Here is an 18,388-nt window from a genome sequence, read left to right as displayed (position 1 = left end):
ATAGGGTTTATTTTGTGAAAACCCAAGAGTCACCCCTGAGGGGCTATGTGAAAAGAGGACAAAGGTACCTCCAAAGGGGAAAAAAAAAGTCACCTTACAAAGCAACCGAAACTTAGAGACAAGTGCCCCTTACAAATACTGATGGAGACAGGTCCGTATGCATGAAGATGCCATGGACCAGGAGCTGCTCACAAATTAGGGCTCAGCGCTAACATAAACTCATTACTATTTTTTAATACGTGGTATGGACCGAATATTGACAACTTTAAGAGTAATCCTATGTGTACACACACACACACACACACACACACACACACACACACACACACACACGATGCCCCCCCACCCCACAGCCTTGCTGAGGAGAATCACTAACCACAAACAAGCAAGTCCCCGCTACTGCTCGTCTGGAGCACGCTAGGAAAGCTGTCCTTGAGAAAAGGAGCTCCTCTAACACTGGCACTTGTGATACTCAGGGTGGGGCTCACATTTCCCATCAGGCAACAGTACTGTCTCTCTCCTCTTCTTCCACATTCCCAGCTTCAACCATGAACTTGGACGCAGCTCTCACTCTTAGCCCCAGATCTCCAGGATGAGAGGGTAGAATTCGTTCTTGATCCAGAGAAGTTTCTTCTGCAGGACTGCTCACAAGGCTGGAGGAGGGCCACTCACAGTCAGACGCTGTCACACTGCATGCCTCCCAAACAGCAAGAAGAGCAAGATGGTGAGAATTCCTGCCAGCATGCCCCTCCCAGGGCTCCTTGTCTGGTCAGCAAGAGGATGGGCGGGAGGGGTCTGACAAAGAAAAGAATTCCAACTCAACTTTCCACGAAAGATCTTTCTGGATAGGAGCAGAGGATACTGATTAAGAGCACAAGTGGTGGGCCTTCCCTGGTGGCGCAGTGGTTAAGAATCCGCCTGCCAGGGCCTTCCCTGGTGGCACAGTGGTTGGGAGTCCGCCTGCCAATGCAGGGGACGCGGGTTCATGCTCCGGTACGGGAAGATCCCACATGCCGCGGAGCGGCTGAGCCCGTGAGCCATGGCCGCTGAGCCTGTGCTCCGCGGCGGGAGAGGCCGCAGCGGTGAGGGGCCCGCGTAACGCAAAAAAAAAAAAAAAAAAAAAAAAAAAAAGAATCCGCCTACTAATGCAGGGCACACGGGTTCGAGCCCTGGTCCGGGAAGATCCCACATGCTGCAGAGCAGCTAAGCCCGTGCACCACAACTATTGAGCCTGCGCTCTAGAGCCCGCGAGCCACAGCTACTGAGCCGGCGTGCCGCAACTACTGAAGCCCGTGCTCCGCAACGGGAGGGGCTGCTACAGTGAGGGGCCCGCGCTCGCCGCAGCTGGAGGGGACCAGCATGCAGCAGTGGAGACCCAATGCAGACAAAAATAAATAAATAAAATAAATAAATTAAAAAAAAAAAAAAGCACAAGTGGTGGTGGCAGACTGCTGAGATCCGCACACCAGCTGAGGGACCTGACTCCTTTGTGCCATCTGCAAAACAGGGGTAATGATCATACCCACTTCAAACCGGGGTTGCTATCAGGTTTTAAGTAAACGAGTTAGCTGTGGTGTTTTTGTTTTGGCCACGTGGCGCTGGCATTGTGGGATGTGGGCTCTTACTGCCCCAACCAGGGATCGAACAGTCGCACCCTGCAGTGAAAGGGCGGAGTCTTAACCACTGGACCACTGGGTAAGTCCCAATGAGTTGTTATTATTGAAGCACTTAGAACAATCAACGCTTGTCCCGTGGTAAGCACTATACAGGCGTTTAGTAAAACGGTAAATAAAATAAACAGGTAGCTGAAGTTCTATGAAAATGACCAATACTGCAAAGGTACAATGAAGTCCAGGTACCTCAACCAATTTTTCAAGGTGTACATTTCTCAGCATACACATGCAGAACCACGAATCAAAGTATCCATCACTAAAAAGTCAGTAAAACTGATTGTGATGATGCATGCATGGGGGAAAAAAGTGTCTTCATTGATTTGTTAATTACTAATAAATATTAGTTAGACAAAGATAAGAAAATAGATATTACTCATAAATATTTCTATTTAGTATTTATAATATTACTTGTTAGCTTCATACTTGTTTATATTCTTTTAATTAGCGAATTCTAACCTCTGGTAAAATAAAGCCTGGGGATTAAGCTACAAGATTTTTCACAACCCTGGCAGATACATAGAGAAAGGACAAAAGAAAGACCTTAGGCCAAATTTTCCAATACTCAGATGCATTCCATTTAATAACTAAATTCCATTTAATAATACCATGTTGTCTCTTCTATGTATTTTGTGCAAATGTTACATTTCAAGTATACACCAACTTTCAATTCCGTACAGATCTCTTTTTTTCTATGACAGTGACTTCCAAGGTACAGTTGATAAAACCTCCTAGGATTCTTTTCTTTCTTTTCTCTCAAAAAGAAAGTAAGGACTTTTTGGAATCATGCTAAGATATGAAGTTGTTTTTTAAGTCTGTTTTAAGTCTGTTGTTAACTACTACAGAACTCAGTAATACGCCTGATACTTCATATGAAACAGTATCACATACAGAAGTAGTTATTCAACCAGCCAACCTTTTCTAAATGATTTGTCTGTTTTGACAAACCAATGACAGTTAAAAATTAAGTTCCTTGTAATTTTAAAATTCAAAATATCTGAATTTTTAAAAATTAACCACACTAATGCAGTTATTTTCAGGATCTTAAAAATTAAATAGAAAGCAAAACAAAACAAAAAACCATCAAACAGTCCCTTAGGGCTTGCAGAAAATCAGAGCTTCTCTTATCATCTTTATAAGTCAGTTTTGAAGATCTAAGTTTTCAGAAAATTCAAAATAATTCTATAAATTATTTCCCTTAAAGTTTAAAACGTGCAAATACTGCTTTATGTTCTTCACAATGTTTATACCAATTCAAATAAAACTACTTTTGTGTTAAGACATTTTTAGTTTAATACTGCATTTTCCTTACGTTGAAGGAAACCTAAATAAGTTAGCTTCTTTCTCTGATTCTACACCTACAAATACATTTTTATTTAATCATCCTAACACTAACATGATTGCTAGATTTTCATATGCTGAACTACTGCCAACCTGACAACATTCTGGAATACATTAGACACTGCAGGTGTGCCAGAACACACACATAGCAATATTAATCCATTATTATTTCATGCAATTTTTCTTTTTCAATGATAGATTTCTCCCTATCCCACAAATTAATATATTTTTCTCCCTTTGCAATTACTTACACATACACACACACACACACACACACACACAACACACACACACAACCTACAGAGTTAAAAATCTCTTCTGGAATATTGTTTGGCTAAGCAGCAAAATTTACAGGTGAGGTAGATTCCAAATATGCTTTTTAACACATACAATATATAAGTAATGTCACTGGATAAAGTACATGAAGATAGTATTTCAGAAATAAGCCTATAAGCCACTAACCATTAAATTATATTCTAATTCACTACAGGCACTAAGCAGAAAAGATAAATATTTAATATCCTCCTATGGTCAATAAATTTGAATTATTTCAGCAGTCACTGCAAATACATTAGCAAATGCCTCTAGTTATGATCCATAGGTTAGTAAACAATTTTCAAGGGACAAAGTCACTAGTAGAACTGAAGTTTATTCAATGTCTCAGATCAAATGTTCCTTTAAAATTTATGTTTTTATCAATGAAATCGGTGCAAAGTTTCTACTTCTGCCCTTTCTGGTCCTTATCATTCTGCCACACATAACACACTTCTAGAATGTCACAACTAAAATAATGGATGAATCTTCCCATAACATTACTATATTAAAGATAATCAAACTACTCAAAGAATTAGTGATGATTTACACTGGCACATTAACACGGGTGACCAGTGTAAAACGCTGAGAACAAACAAGCCCTAACTTCTCTTTCATTAAGAATCTGAGTTTGGGGAATTCCTTGGCGGTCCAGTGGTTAGCACTCGGCGCTCTCACTGCCGGAGCCTGCACTAAGACACCGCAAGCCTCACGGTGCAGTCAAAAAAAAAAAAAAAAAATCTGAGTCTTATTTGAAGCTTTCACTCTAATTCAGGGTTTAAAAAAAAAAAAAGTGAAAGAAGATATTCAACATGAGTTTCACAAAGAAAATAATCTTCCTAGAAAAAAGTGTTTCCAAAATCCATTTTAGGGTTGACTGTTTGGAACTCGGGGCACTCTCTCCCATGAGCAGCGTTATACATGGTTATGAGGTGGCCTCAGGCTAGCAACAGAGGCCTTTTTAATCCACATATTTTATTTGTCCAGTCCTAGCATGCATTTACAGTTCTGTAAAAGCTAACCGCCATGAGTAAAAACATTCCAATAAGAAAACGCAGAATCCCCATCAGGGGTGTCAGGAAGCTCCTATGCCCCAACCTGGCTGCAGTGGGACACAGGCCATAACCGGCCTGCTCGACCCTGGACCCTGAAAAGGAGAATGCCGTGTCTCCTTCCCCTGCCATCCCGGCAGTGGGCAGGGGTTCCCGCAGGGCCAGCGGGGAGGCATGCTGGGGACAGGAGATGGTCTAGGAAAGATGATGATGGCGCAGGAAGTGGTGGTGAACGTTTGAGAGGGGCTGACGACCGGGTCGAGGACAGGAAGTTTTGAGCTTGAGGGGAGACAGCCACAGGTAAGAACAGTGGGTCCAGTGGGGCTAACCAGTGGACAACCAGTAGCCTGGGGCAGCCTGCTGCCTCTTTCAGCTCTCTTCACTGGTCACCTCTGCCCAGACTGCCACTCCTCTGGCCAGCTACAAAACAGACACAGCCTTCTCTCTGTCTTCCTTAACTACAAACCCTCCAGACCGCTAAGGATTTCTGCTGCTAATAACAACAACAGCTAGAGTGTTAAATGGGCCCTCTTATGCCTTGACCAGTGCTGAGTCTTTTTTGGAGGCAAATGAGACAGACTTCATTCCAGGAACTGGGACCAGGCGGGAGTGGAGGAAAGAGGATGGCTGCTCTCTGGACCAGGGCAGGGATAAAAGTGAGACTGAGGGGAGACAAGGTTCCAACACTGGGCCACAGAACAGGGTAGAGGGCTCCCAAACTGTTGGAAGGCTCACAAAACAAACCCAGATTACGTAAATCAAGGCCTGCTTTTATTAACAAAACTTCAGCTATTTAAAAGACAAAACGGAGTTCTAAATAGTATTATAAAAAATAAACACTTAACTGTCTCAAAAAGGCAGTTAGTTTATTTCTTGTAAAATGTGTCTCAAGTGGAGTTAATGTTAACATGCTCTTTTCAACTGCTGATGTCAAAGCAGCAGTTTTGTAGTAAATTACAGTGGCCGAGATCATCTACAAGTAATTTACCGTCCAAGTTCTCCAATCGCACCTGGAAACAGTTATGGCTGTCATGCCATGTATGTTAATAGTTAGGAAGCCGGGACTGTGGATTAACCACATCTGAAAAGTTAAATTATCATTTCATATAACTCCAAAGGATCACAAATAACGCAATATGGTTACTCCCCAGGGGTAAAAAGGCAATGTGTGACATATGGGGATACAGGGATAAATAATCACTCCAAATCACAGTTTTTTCGAAGAATTTATAAATGTGCCATGCACGCTTTATAAATTTTTCTCTGCTCAGAAGCTGTCTTCAAATTCAGAAATATGATTTTTCAGCCAGATAAAATTTCAAAGCATTTTTAAGAAGGATACTTGGATTAACAGTACGCGCACCCAAACACTACCCTAACGTGTACTTTCTTCTCTCTACGAGGGCAGCAGAGGGGCTACAGAAACCAGTCAGCACAGAAACAATGAACAGCAGCCGTCCGATAGCAACTAAACCTTAACTTACAGAAATACATATAATGCTTGGACCCACTCCAAGTACCTTGTAAAATCCTATTAAAATGATGAATTGCTCATAATTTAGATTTGTTTTAGCTGTAAACTTCTAAATGTAGCACAAGCATTAAATCCCTCTCTCAAAGAATCTATGATAAATGTCAACTTATTTTGCATAGTATTTTCTGCTACTGCTCTCCAAATCACAGATTTTTTTTTTTAATTAATATTCACCCACGGGAGCTCCCTGGTGGTCTAGTGGTTAGGATTCGGTGCTTTCACTGCCGTGGCCCAGGTTCAATCCTTGACCAGGGAACTGAGATCCCACAAGCCGCGAGGCGTGACCAAACTTTACAAAAATAAATAAATAAAATTAATATTCACCCAGACTCAAAAGAGATCTTCTCCAATACCCTCAAAATGTTTTGAGTGAGTGAGGCCAAAAAAAAAAAAAAAAAATCCAGGTGATTTGCCTAAGGTCAAACAGTGCCAAAGCCTGGAGCAAAAAGCGACTTCGGGTTCACACAGCCAGCTAGCAGCAGCAGGGCCAGGGCTGGCAAGGGGTTAGAACCAAGGCTCCTGAGTCCTGGCACCCTCCCCCGACACCAAACTGCAACTCCCATCCCACCCCTGCTACTCCTGTCCAAATACAAAGAACTGCGGTGTCTGCTGGCTTTTCATGAAATGACATTTCTTTCTAAGAGGGTTACCTTTACTATGGGAAATGAGAATCCATGCTATTGTATATTCAAGAAATAATCAACTTATATGTGTTCATCAACAGAACATATGTGGTTTCTCGTGACATTTTGAAATGCACAGATATCCACCAATGGATTCCTGACTGTAGGTGGAATCTTCACTGTAAACGTTTAGTAATAAAATGTTTAATCAGGAGTAGAACATTTTCACATGCATCTCCTTCTCCAAAGCTGCAAAGATCCTGCTTTTCTGGCCCTCGCTTTGGCCACGCCACTGCACCTGCCATTCTGACCTGTTCAATGACTTTTTAATAACTGTTCACAGCCACTGGGCATAAATATCAAAGTGTTTGCTAAACAGTAATTACTTCTCCTTCTCCTAACATCCCTATTTACAGAGATAAAGAAACTGAGACTCAGATCAAGGCCTGTGTCTGCACTGAGGGCAGTATTTTTATTTAGCTAGAGCTTAAAATGCTGATTATTGTTGAAATGATTATCAATCTGAACATGAGCTGCCTGCCTTTTTCCTTTAAAAAGATAAACACTGTCATAAGAAATTGTTTTCTTTTGCAAAATAAGGAACTTTGCTTATCATATATATCTACACCCAAAAGCCTCACTAGACGAGACACACCAAGCAGGCAGCTGGCCCAGTGCCTAGATCATACTAAGAACTCAAAACATACCTAGAAAAGGACTGGGCTGGCGAGTCCATCTCTACACTCAAGCTGTTAGGTTGAATAGAAACCTAACTTTTATAAATGGTAGCAGGTTAATGCTTAATATAATTCCTATGTACGTCTGTTCACTGTATTACTGAATCTTTTATCATGATGGAATGTCATAAATTTAATTTGCTGACAGGCTGGTGGACAGTTTAATTATGATTTTTCAACTACAAACGCATGATTTTAATCTTTACCAATACCACCCATGTAAAATATACTGGCAGATTCACATTAAATTTTATTCACATTAAAGAAAACCATTTAGACCAATTTAATCTCCCCTTTTTAATCATCTTCATTCTGCAGACTAAGGGACAAAGATAGTGGGATTTACTTCTTACATTTATAAATCCATACTGAATTCACATGCATTAACTTCTATCTTAAAATTTAAAGTATCATCATGAGTTGTTGAAATCTTTTATTTAAAAGAAATAACCAAAAGAGGGGGTGAGGGCCAACCCAGCCCTGCTACCACATCAGAAATCAATCAACATCGCTATTGCGACGCCTCAGGACTCACTGCCAGCAGAGCTTCCTTATGCTATAAAGACAGCGCCTGTTAGAAAGATAGCGCCGGGAATTCCCTGGCGGCCTAGTAGTTAGGATTCGGCACTTTCACTGCGGAGGCCTGGGTTCCATCCCTGGTCAGGGAACCATCCTGCATGCTGTGCAGTGTGGCCAAAATACAAAAACTAAATAATTTATAAAGAAAAGAAAAACAAAGGAAGCCAGCACCAACCACCCCAGGAGCCTGACTTGTACACCTGCAGCTACATCTCTAGAAAGGCTAATTTTATGGCGCTTCTATACTGTTAACTCATTCTGGAGTAAACTTCTTAGGAAGAGAGTGTAAGAAGTTTCACTGAAGGAAACTATAAACATCGGTAATCATTTAATTATTATTATTATTATTATTATTTTTTTTTTTTTTGTGGTACGCGGGCCTCTCACTGCTGTGGCCTCTCTCTCCCGTTGCAGAGCACAGGCTCCGGACGCGCAGGCTCAGCGGCCATGGCTCACGGGCCCAGCCGCTCCGCGGCATATGGGATCTTCCCGGACCGGGGCACGAACCCCCGTCCCCGGCATCGGCAGGTGGACTCCCAACCACTGCGCCACCAGGGAAGCCCGATTTAATTATTTTCAATCAGTATTTGCTGAGTGTCTGTGCTAATTGCTGAGGCAGTGAAAAAGAAAAAGCAGCGTCAGAAACAGTTCCTACCTACTAGGAGCTTATAATCTAGTAGGCGATATTAAGCAAATACCCAAATGGCTAAAATACAAAGTGAGATAAGTACCCTAGAAAGAACAAAGAAAAGCATTCTGCAGGTCACCAAACCTAGTCAAGAATGTCAAGATTATCCTTGACAAGCTTCCTTTCAACTGGCAGAGATGAGGGAAAGGGTATTCACTGAAGGGCAAACAGCTGGACAAAAACTCAAGTACGCAGAACAGAGATAAAACTCTCAGGCTGGATACAAGCGTCGGTAAAGCAGTGAGGGGGAGACAAACCAAGGAAGGAACGTTTGGGGGCACTATTCTGGAAGACCTAGAAAGCTAAGGAGTTTGGACCTATCTGAGGAGGCTGGGGGACAACCAAGTAACCTGAAGCTAAAGAGTGGTCTGACCGCAGTGCGTTAGCAAGTTTAATCCTATTTCAACGTGGAACATGAACTGGACTCAGCCAAAAAGCCCAGGAGGCATTACAATCGTCTGGTACGAAGCAAGGAGGGTCTGGGTGCAGGTGGTGACAGCGGGAATGATGGGGTCGTCATGTCATACACGCGGGGCAGGCAACACTGTGAAGGCAGCTGCACAGAGCTTAGAAGTAAGAGTCAAAATGACTGGGGTTTTGAGCCTGGATGAGTAGCAGTGCGAATTAATAGAAACCAGGAAATCTGGAGGAATAACTGGTTTGGGAGGAGAGAAGTCAGGAGTTTCCCGTTGGTTGTGCTGCATTGAAGGTGTAAGCAAGACACCCGGGGAGAAACGCCAAGCGAGCACTTAGAGCTTAGAAGAAAGGTCAGGTTCGGGTTATAAATTTGGGAGCCATAGAAAATAAAGGCAATGGCAAAAGGTTGGATTGGATGAGATCACTCATAAAAAGAGTATTCTGGCTTGGAAGAGAGGAAAGAATGTTTGAAAATTCCTACCTGTGGGGGATGGACGGAAAAGGGGAAGGAAAGCTAGCAATGGACACCCAGTATTGGCCAGAGAGCGAAGGAATGAAGCCAAGCTCAGCTCAGTTCAACAGGAGTCAACGGGGCCTGTAACATGTGAGCATCAGCTGAGAGGTAAAATGATGAACAGTGAAGTCCCTACTTTAAAAATGTGATGTCAAGAAAATCAAGCCTGGGCCTCCCTGGTGGCGCAGTGGTTGAGAATCTGCCTGTCGATGCAGGGGACACGGGTTCGTGCCCCGGTCCGGGGGGATCCCACATGCCGCGGAGCGGCTGGGCCCGTGAGCCATGGCCGCTGAGCCTGCGCGTCCGGAGCCTGTGCTCCGCAACGGGAGAGGCCACAACAGTGAGAGGCCCGCGTACCACAAAAAAAAAAAAAGGAAAATCAAGCCAAAAAACAGTTGCAAAAAGAACTCAGGAGGACATAATTATAGCTACAGATACAGCAGAGACTTTTAATAATCATAGAAGAAAACTATGAGCAACTTTATGCCAACAGTTGAAAACAATGTAGAATGGATAATATTCTAGAAAAATATGCATTATCAAAATTGCCTCAAGAATAAATTAAAAGGGACTTCCCTGGTAGTCCAGTGGTTAAGACTCCGCACTCCCAATGCAGGGGGCCGGGTTCAATCCCTGGTCAGGGAACTGTTAGGACCCGCACGCTGCAACGAAGATCCCACAAGTGGCAACTAAGACACAGCGCAGCCAAATAAATAAATAAATAAATATTTGAAAAAAAGAATAAATTAAGAAATAAATTACTTACAAAACAGAACTAGATTCACAGACCTAGAAAATGAACTTACAGTTACCAAAGGGGAAAGTCAGGGGGAAGGGATAAATTAGGACTTTGGGATTAACAGACACACACTACTATGTATAAAATGGATAAGCAACAAGGACCTACTGTACAGCACAGGGAACTGTACTCAATATCTTGTAATAATAGAAAACAATCTGAAAAAGGATACACACACACACGTATAACTGAAACACTTTGCTGTACACCTGAAACTAACACATTGTAAATCAACTATACTTCAATTTTAAAAAAGGATAAATTAAAAGCCTGTAATAACCATTAAAAATGAATTTTATGATCATATCACTAAATGCAAACCAGAAAAAAAAACTATTTGGCAGACGAGGGGGACTTCCGTAACCTGACAAAGGCCACTCAGAGGCCCACCATCACTCTGGGTGGTCTCGTCAGACCAACTCTACTTCCCAAGTTTTAAGAGAAAAAGTGATTGCATGTGCAGTCAGGTCAGCATTCCATCAAATCCTGAGTTCCATCTGACACTAAGGAAGAGCTTCATGTCATTTTTCAAATGGAAAAAACAGATTCTATCTCAAATTTTCTTTAATATTATTCTATTTTGCATACATCACCTGTGAATCTAATTTTCAAGAATTTTTCAATCTATACTCCATCTCGTAGTACTAATTTCCACAAGTTTACTCTCTACTGTGTAAGAGAGCTCTTTACTATCCTAAAACTGACTCACAAAATTTCTAGAAGCACTCTTACCCCACCCTCAATTCTAGCATGATGGAATTTGAGGAATTTATCCAAGACCATATTTTAATAACCTCAATTACATCCTCCTCCTCAGTATTATGCTCTAAGGAACAAATATTTGTAGTATACTGCTTGAGGTCCAGACACTTCATATTTTTAATTAACAGAACATAGAGCACTTATCTCAGGTATGTACAAAGCATGGTTTTGCACAATGGCAAGAAAACACGCTGTTCCCACACTCTTCCAAAGAATGCCTAGCATATCACGGATGTATTATTGATGTTCTTAGCACAATATTTACAGAGAATCATCTACAACAGCTTATAGATAGTTATCTGGGTTAGAACTAAATTCAGAACTCCTCAGTTAATAAATGTACTTCATCTGACATTCCCCTAAACAGACCACTGAAAACTATCACACGCTCAGTTTACTCCATTTCTGCTCACTCATTATCTGCAATTAGGTTTTTTCCTGCGGTATTTCATCACCCTAAAAAGCTAAAATTTGACTGTACACACACCCCTTTACACCATTTACACAAATATGAAATGAGATTAGTCCTGGCACCATTAATTCCTTGGAAACCCATACAAAATTTGAAAAAAAAATTTCTTCCAGTGAAGTGACAGTTCACCACCAACACTTACTTCCTGTTTCTAAGCCAAGGTGACTTCATGAACAAGCATTTCTTCACCGTCTTACAGGAACCCAAAAAATTTTATTCCTTTTGGATTAGAACCTTGAAAGGTTTTATAAAGTTTACATAAATTAGCTTCACTGTTTCTCTCTCACCAAAGTACTCCAATAATCCCCTAAAATAACACCAGTTTACCAATCAGGCAGGCTTTTCTTTCACAAAGCCAGACTCAGTTAAGCTTTTGTTCCAAATGCCAGAATATTAAAATATAGCAAGACTAGCTGACAGGTGCTTTTCTGTGACTCTTCTGCAAGCTTTCTTATAATGGGACATATATTGACAACCTATCTTTATATTAACATAATTGGTATAAAGGGTGACAGGTTGTACATTCAAGCCAACAACTCCAGAACTCTACCCATTCGTTTTCTCCAAACTATTGAGTGAACCACTTTAGCAAGTGATTGACTGTATCTGTTTGCTAATTAAGCCAAGAATATTCTATCCTTTCAACAGTTCTGTCTGCTTCTGATTTTAAACAAAATTTTAGATAAAGATTCCATTTAAACATATCTCTATTTTTTCATCCCTGAGTATATAGTTTACACATGAACATCAACCAGTTCCAAGAATTACTAATGCATCTTCACCTGGGCTTTTTGACTTGAGAGGGTTTATTTGCGTTCATTTTAAATCATTACAAGTAACTCTTTGATTTGATTTTGGCCCACTACATTTCTTTTCTTTTTTTTTAACATCTTTATTGGAGTATAACTGCTTTACAATGGTGTGTTAGTTTCTGCTTTATAACAAAGTGAATCAGCTATACATATATATATATCCCATATCTCCTCCCTCTTGCGTCTCCCTCCCACCCTCCCTATCCCACCCCTCTAGGTGGTCACAAAGCACTGAGCTGATCTCCCTGTGCTATGCCGGCTGCATCCTACTAGGTATCTGTTTTACATTTGGTAGTATATATAAGTCCATGCCACTCTCTCACTTCGTCCCAGCTTACCCTTCCCCTCCCCATGTCCTCAAGTCCATTCTCTATGTCTGCGTCTTTATTCCTGTCCTGCCCCTAGGTTCTTCAGAACCTCTTTTTTTTTAGATTCCATATATGTGTGTTAGCATACGGTATTTGTTTTTCTCTTTCTGCCTTACTTCACTCTGTATGACAGACTCTAGGTCCATCCACCTCACTACAAATAACTCAATTTCGTTTCTTTTTATGTTGGCCCACTACATTTCTAATTTACATCTTGCACATAACACTTTAATTGGGCAATGCTTGCTTTTTGTAAAAAAAAAAGAAAGAAAGCTATCTTCTATAATCAGGGCTCCTTCCAATTTTTCAGAAGGTCGTGAGAAGTTTCTACCCTTGCACGTGATCCAATTAATCTTATATTTCATTCTTTTTCAAGATACTCAAAACAGATTTTTAAAATAAGCTCTAGTATTCATTATGTTTTTATATCCTTTTAATTAACTTAATAAATATTTATTAAGCATCTACTATAGTCCAGGCAAAGTACTTGGAGTACTTGGTGTTTACAGTACAGTGATAACTCTCTTAATCATGAGGTTAGTACTATTCTTTTTCTTTTTAAATGAGGAAGGTGAAGCTCAGAGTGCAGAAAAAAATTACCCAATATCTCGAAGTTTACATGTGGCAAGAGTCAAAATTGGAACTCAGGTGTTTCTGACTCTAAGAATTAGGTTCTTCCCATCCTACACACTGACAGAAAGCTAAATGACACACAGTCCCGAAATCCAAGACGGTCACGGGCAAGTAACAAAACAATCCCAATACAACACAGAAGTCTTATAAGTTTTCCGAACATCATTTTGTATTAGAAGTTTTTCTGAATTTATTTTGAGGTTTTTCCTATCTAGATTTATTAAATTAAACTATGTGCAGTTAGACAGTTATTGACTGCCTATTACACTGAATGCAATATATACTGTGTTAAGTGCTCAGGATGGAGGGCAGTTAAGAAATACATTTTATATCATGAACCAATACACAGAATAACTGAAACCAAAGTTTCAGTATTTACCATTACTACATGTGATATACTCTCATCTATCACACTTTTCTTAATGCTGGTCACGGCCCACTAAATCCATTTACAGGTCACACTCCCCAATTTGCAAAACACTGTCCTATAAAATAGGCTGACCAGACCAAATCTCCACTTTTGCTTCCTACTCAATCTGGTCATCCTTTATAGAGCATTTACAGCAGATAACACCCATTAAGGCTTATTTTGCTACTATGCATAGTAGTGTTATAACAGATCATTCAAACCACCCTACACTTTAATATGTTCTCATATTTAATGATCCACTGCTTTTAAGAGCTTCAAACTTCCCTAATTTGAAAATATTAGGTTGCTAGATCCATTAATGCAAATTAAATTTTACTTTACAAATACTTTTTAACAAATTAACTACAGAAATCTAGCTTAAAGTATCACAGTGACAGTCTATTACCATCAAAGAAAACATATTTAGAAAACCCAACCAACTTGGGTGTTTAACACACAGTCAGCTAAAGCAGTCCTTCCTGATTTAATGCCACGCTACTTACTGGCCACCCCCAACAGACTCCAATCTCTTTCTACTGCCTAATTTCTTGACAAATTTTAGAAAAATCATTAAAATTTTATGAGTCTCTTACTATAGGTAGAGTGTATAATAAAATGAATTTGGAAAAAATCAATGTGAGTAACAAGGAACACTGGGTCCAGCTCTGTCCTTAAGAGTGTGTAGGGACTTCCCTGGTGGCGCAGCGGTTAAAACTCCGTACTCCCAATGCAGGGGGCCTGGGTTCGATCCCTGGCCAGGGAACTAGATCCCACATGCGTGTAGCAACTAAGACTTCGCATGCCACAATTAAGAGGAGACTACCTGCCACAACTAAGACCTGGCTCAACCAAATAAATAAAATAAATATTAAAAAAAAAAAAAAGAGTGTGTAAACATCGGCAAGAGCACATTTTTGTTTTTTTTTTTTTCAACACTGACACTTAAATGCAAACCTAGCACTTAGGTTTTGGTGGCTAACACAGTTTTCTGCTAGAAGAAAGCAAAGTTCTTTGGAAACTAGTGAATTCTATGCCTTGGGGCAAGGAAAACTCAGGTCTGAAATGTCTTACTGCCAGACAACAAGGATACCTTCAAGGATGGTAGGGATAGTGCTGAAAGAAAAGAGAAGCCAGTTTAAAGCAGGTCCTACTAGACAAGTTGTGATATCAATTGTGATGTCAGAACTTCAATAGCAGGGCTTCCCTGGCGGCACAGTGGTTGAGAGTCCGCCTGCCGATGCAGGGGACACGTGTTCGTGCCCCGGTCCGGGAAGATCCCACATGCCGCGGAGCGGCTGGGCCCGTGAGACATGGCCGCTGGGCCTGTGCGTCCGGAGCCTGTGCTCCGCAACGGGAGAGGCCACAGCAGTGAGACGCCCGCGTACCGCAAAAAAAAAAAAAAAGAACTTCAATAGCAATAAAAGTTATGACAATGAAGAGGATAATAATTATAATAATTTTATATAACTTTGTGGAAGCCATAACTTTTTAATGCTCAGTTAATATAAAATGTACAAAAATGAAGTTGAAATCCAAAATAAGAATAACTATAATTGGATGCTTAATTTATTTTATTGACTTTAATAATTAAGGATTATTAAAATACTTGGATATTTGATTTCTTCTATGTATTTATCTCTCTATAAAAGTATTATTTGTATCTATCTGTACCAATAGCAATGGGTAAATACAGGAAACTATGAGTAAGCCAAAGAATAGAAACTGTTCCAGAAAGGACTGATGGGTGTCAATGGTCAATGCATTCTTCTCTTTAGAAATCTGGCTATCTGTTCAGATCACATCTGCTAGGAGAAGAAACCGCTGGATAACTTGACAAATTACGATAAGATAGTAGTGAGGCATCTGTATGTTTCCTAATATACCAGATCAGTGTATAATAATGACATGGTGGAGGACTATGTAATGCCGGCCAAGCAAAGCAGAGGGTACCCTGATCTGGAGGAAAACTCATCACCGACCAGATGGACTCATGTAAAAACCGTGGGCTTAACAGTGCTGCTGATGTGAAACCTCAAGTCCAATTACAAAAAGCGACCCAGTGAGATATCCAGGGACTCAGGTTTGAATCACTTTGTGAGAAGAAGTCAGGCTGTGCCCTGTACAAAAACCAGCTGTTTGCCAACCCAATTCCTCTAGACTCAGGAAACATGAAAATAAGCATTTCAATTACATTTTGAAGTTCTATGAAGAAGTAAAGAAATAATGAAGACATATATGAAACTCATGGTGTTGCTAGTTCATAACAGGCTTAAATATAATACTCTTTTAAGTACTGTAATTGTTATTTTTGCATATGTCTTATCTGTTTAAAGTATCTAAAATATTCAAAATAATCAGTCCCATTAAATTGCAATAAACAATGTTTAAAAGGGTAAAAAAAAAAAAAAAAAAAAGGACCTAAACCATCCTTAAAACAGAGTTTAGATAAGCCAACTTTTTCTTTAAATTTTTTTTTTTAGTCTGGTAAATCTTTTTTTAGCGTAATGAATGGGAGAGAACTTAGAAATAAAAATGATGTTACACATTTCAAAAACTGTCTAGGTTTAGAGACGTAAGTGATTTGGCCAAAGTCATAAATGTCCTTAATCTCAGAACTTGCACTAGCACTCAACTGCTGGTCTGTCAGCGGGATCTCTTTCCACTATGCTACACGTTGTCCACATCTTACAAAAAAATCACTACCAAAAATAACAGCAGCTAACCTTGATATCTGCCTTCTCTAAAATTCTAAGGTAATTATGCTTTGACCTACACAATTGAAGTATATTTGATTATGCTACCTTGCGCACTGTCCTCTAATTAATTCCTCTGTATACGTCTTCACTCGTCAGTAAGACCTTTAGAATATGTCTTATAAATAAACTAACCCTTATAAACTATTAAAATAGTAAATGTAATTTAACCATAGGACTACTTTAAAGTCAGTTTCATTTTTAATCTCCTTAATTGCACACAATGACTGCCAAGACCTTAGCTCTGGATTCCATCATGTTGCTGCAAACACTGAAAGAAAACCATTTCTCCTCTAAAAAAAGGAATCGCTCTCTTTATTTGCACAATCTACTCTCTCCCAAGGGCATGACAAAGGTTTCGATTGTAATTTCAAACCCATTACAAAGCATCACAAATAATATGGAAACATATGTCATTTCCATCTTTTCTCAGACTGTAAGAGCATTGTTTTTATAAAAATGATTTAAATAGTTATTTTTAAATATCATCACCATATAATCATGTGATATTTTCAAACACCAAATCGTAAATCTAATTGAATTTTATAACTATTTATTTTCATGTTTTGTCAATATGGCTTTAGTTTAAGTTATTCTCAAAGGCTAGAAAGAACAAAATTCACTTTCAATTATAAATCAATTAGAAAGAAGCCTGTGCCTTCTCATATGGATTCTCCCAAAGGCAGTTCTTGTAGAAAATTCAGAGGTGACCTGTATGCATTCTTCTCCTTTGTAGGCAGTAACAAACATACTCCTCAAAAGACATATGCTTTGTAAATATGCTGTTTTAGCACAGGACAGCTGTATTCTACTATACAGTCATCTGAAATGCAGTCAAAAATGCGACATTAAAAAAAAAAAGAAAAGAAGAAAGAAAAAAAAAAGTGACATAACCCTAGTATAACAGTTCAAGGACTTGGGACACTTTGCCTCCATCTCTGATGAAATTTAAAACAATACGTTTCTAAATTCCAGTTATAAAATCACTTGACAATGGATCCACAAAAAAAATACTGCAATCTCTTAGATGAATAATATTAAGACTTTAAAATTAATAACAATTAAAACAAGCACCTACTTAATGCTAAAGGTCTCTATGAAAAATACATTTGCCTAACAGCAATCTTAGAAAATAACAGAACTAGCCAAAGCAATCTTGAGGGAACAAAACGAAGCTGGAGGAATCAGACTCCCTGACTTCAGACTATACTACAAAGCTACAGTAATCAAGACAATATGGTACTGTCACAAAAACAGAAATATAGATCAATGGAACAGGATAGAAAGCCCAGAGATAAACCCATGGACCTATGGTCAACTAATCTATGACAAAGGAGGCAAGGATATACAATGGACAAAAGACAGTCTCTTCAATAAGTGGTGCTGGGAAAACTGGACAGCTATATGTAAAAGAATGAAATTAAAACACTCCCTAACACCATACACAAAAATAAACTCAAAATGGATTAAAGACCTAAATGTAAGACTGGACACTATAATACTCTTAGAGGAAGACACAGGAAGAACACTTTTTGACATAAATCACAGCAAGATCTTTTTTGACCCACCTCCTAGAGTAATGGAAATAAAAACAAAAATAAACAAATGGGACCTAATGAAACTTAAAAGCTTTTGCACAGCAAAGAAAACCATAAATAAGACGAAAAGACAACCCTCAGAATGGGAGAAAATATTTGCAAACGAAGCAACTGACAGAGGATTAATCTCTAAAGTTTACAAGCAGCTCATGCAGTTCAACATCTAGAAAACAACCCAGGGGCTTCCCTGGTGGCGCAGTGGTTGCGCGTCCGCCTGCCGATGCAGGGGAACCGGGTTCGTGCCCCGGTCCGGGAGGATCCCACATGCCGCGGAGCGGCTGGGCCCGTGAGCCATGGCCGCTGAGCCTGCGCGTC

General features: G+C 39.9%; 1 protein-coding gene across 8 annotated transcripts in view; it reads right to left on the bottom strand.

The window, feature by feature from the left end:
- Positions 1 to 18,388, bottom strand: part of NCOA2 (nuclear receptor coactivator 2) — a 279,465-nt gene that overhangs the window by 211,479 nt on the left and 49,598 nt on the right. The window contains exon 1 of one of the 8 annotated variants that reach the window (XM_028500697.2): positions 377 to 402. The exons of the other annotated variants lie outside the window; for them this stretch is intronic. The gene's annotated coding sequence lies outside the window, so the exon portion shown is untranslated. Of the gene's footprint in view, positions 1 to 376; positions 403 to 18,388 lie in introns of those variants that run through there. 8 annotated transcript variants of the gene reach the window in all.

Source organism: Physeter macrocephalus, chromosome 15 (genome assembly GCF_002837175.3).
Source record: "Physeter macrocephalus isolate SW-GA chromosome 15, ASM283717v5, whole genome shotgun sequence".
Lineage (NCBI taxonomy): Eukaryota > Metazoa > Chordata > Mammalia > Artiodactyla > Physeteridae > Physeter > Physeter macrocephalus.
Note: the sequence above shows the minus strand (reverse complement) of the source record. Positions and strands in the feature narration are given on the sequence as shown.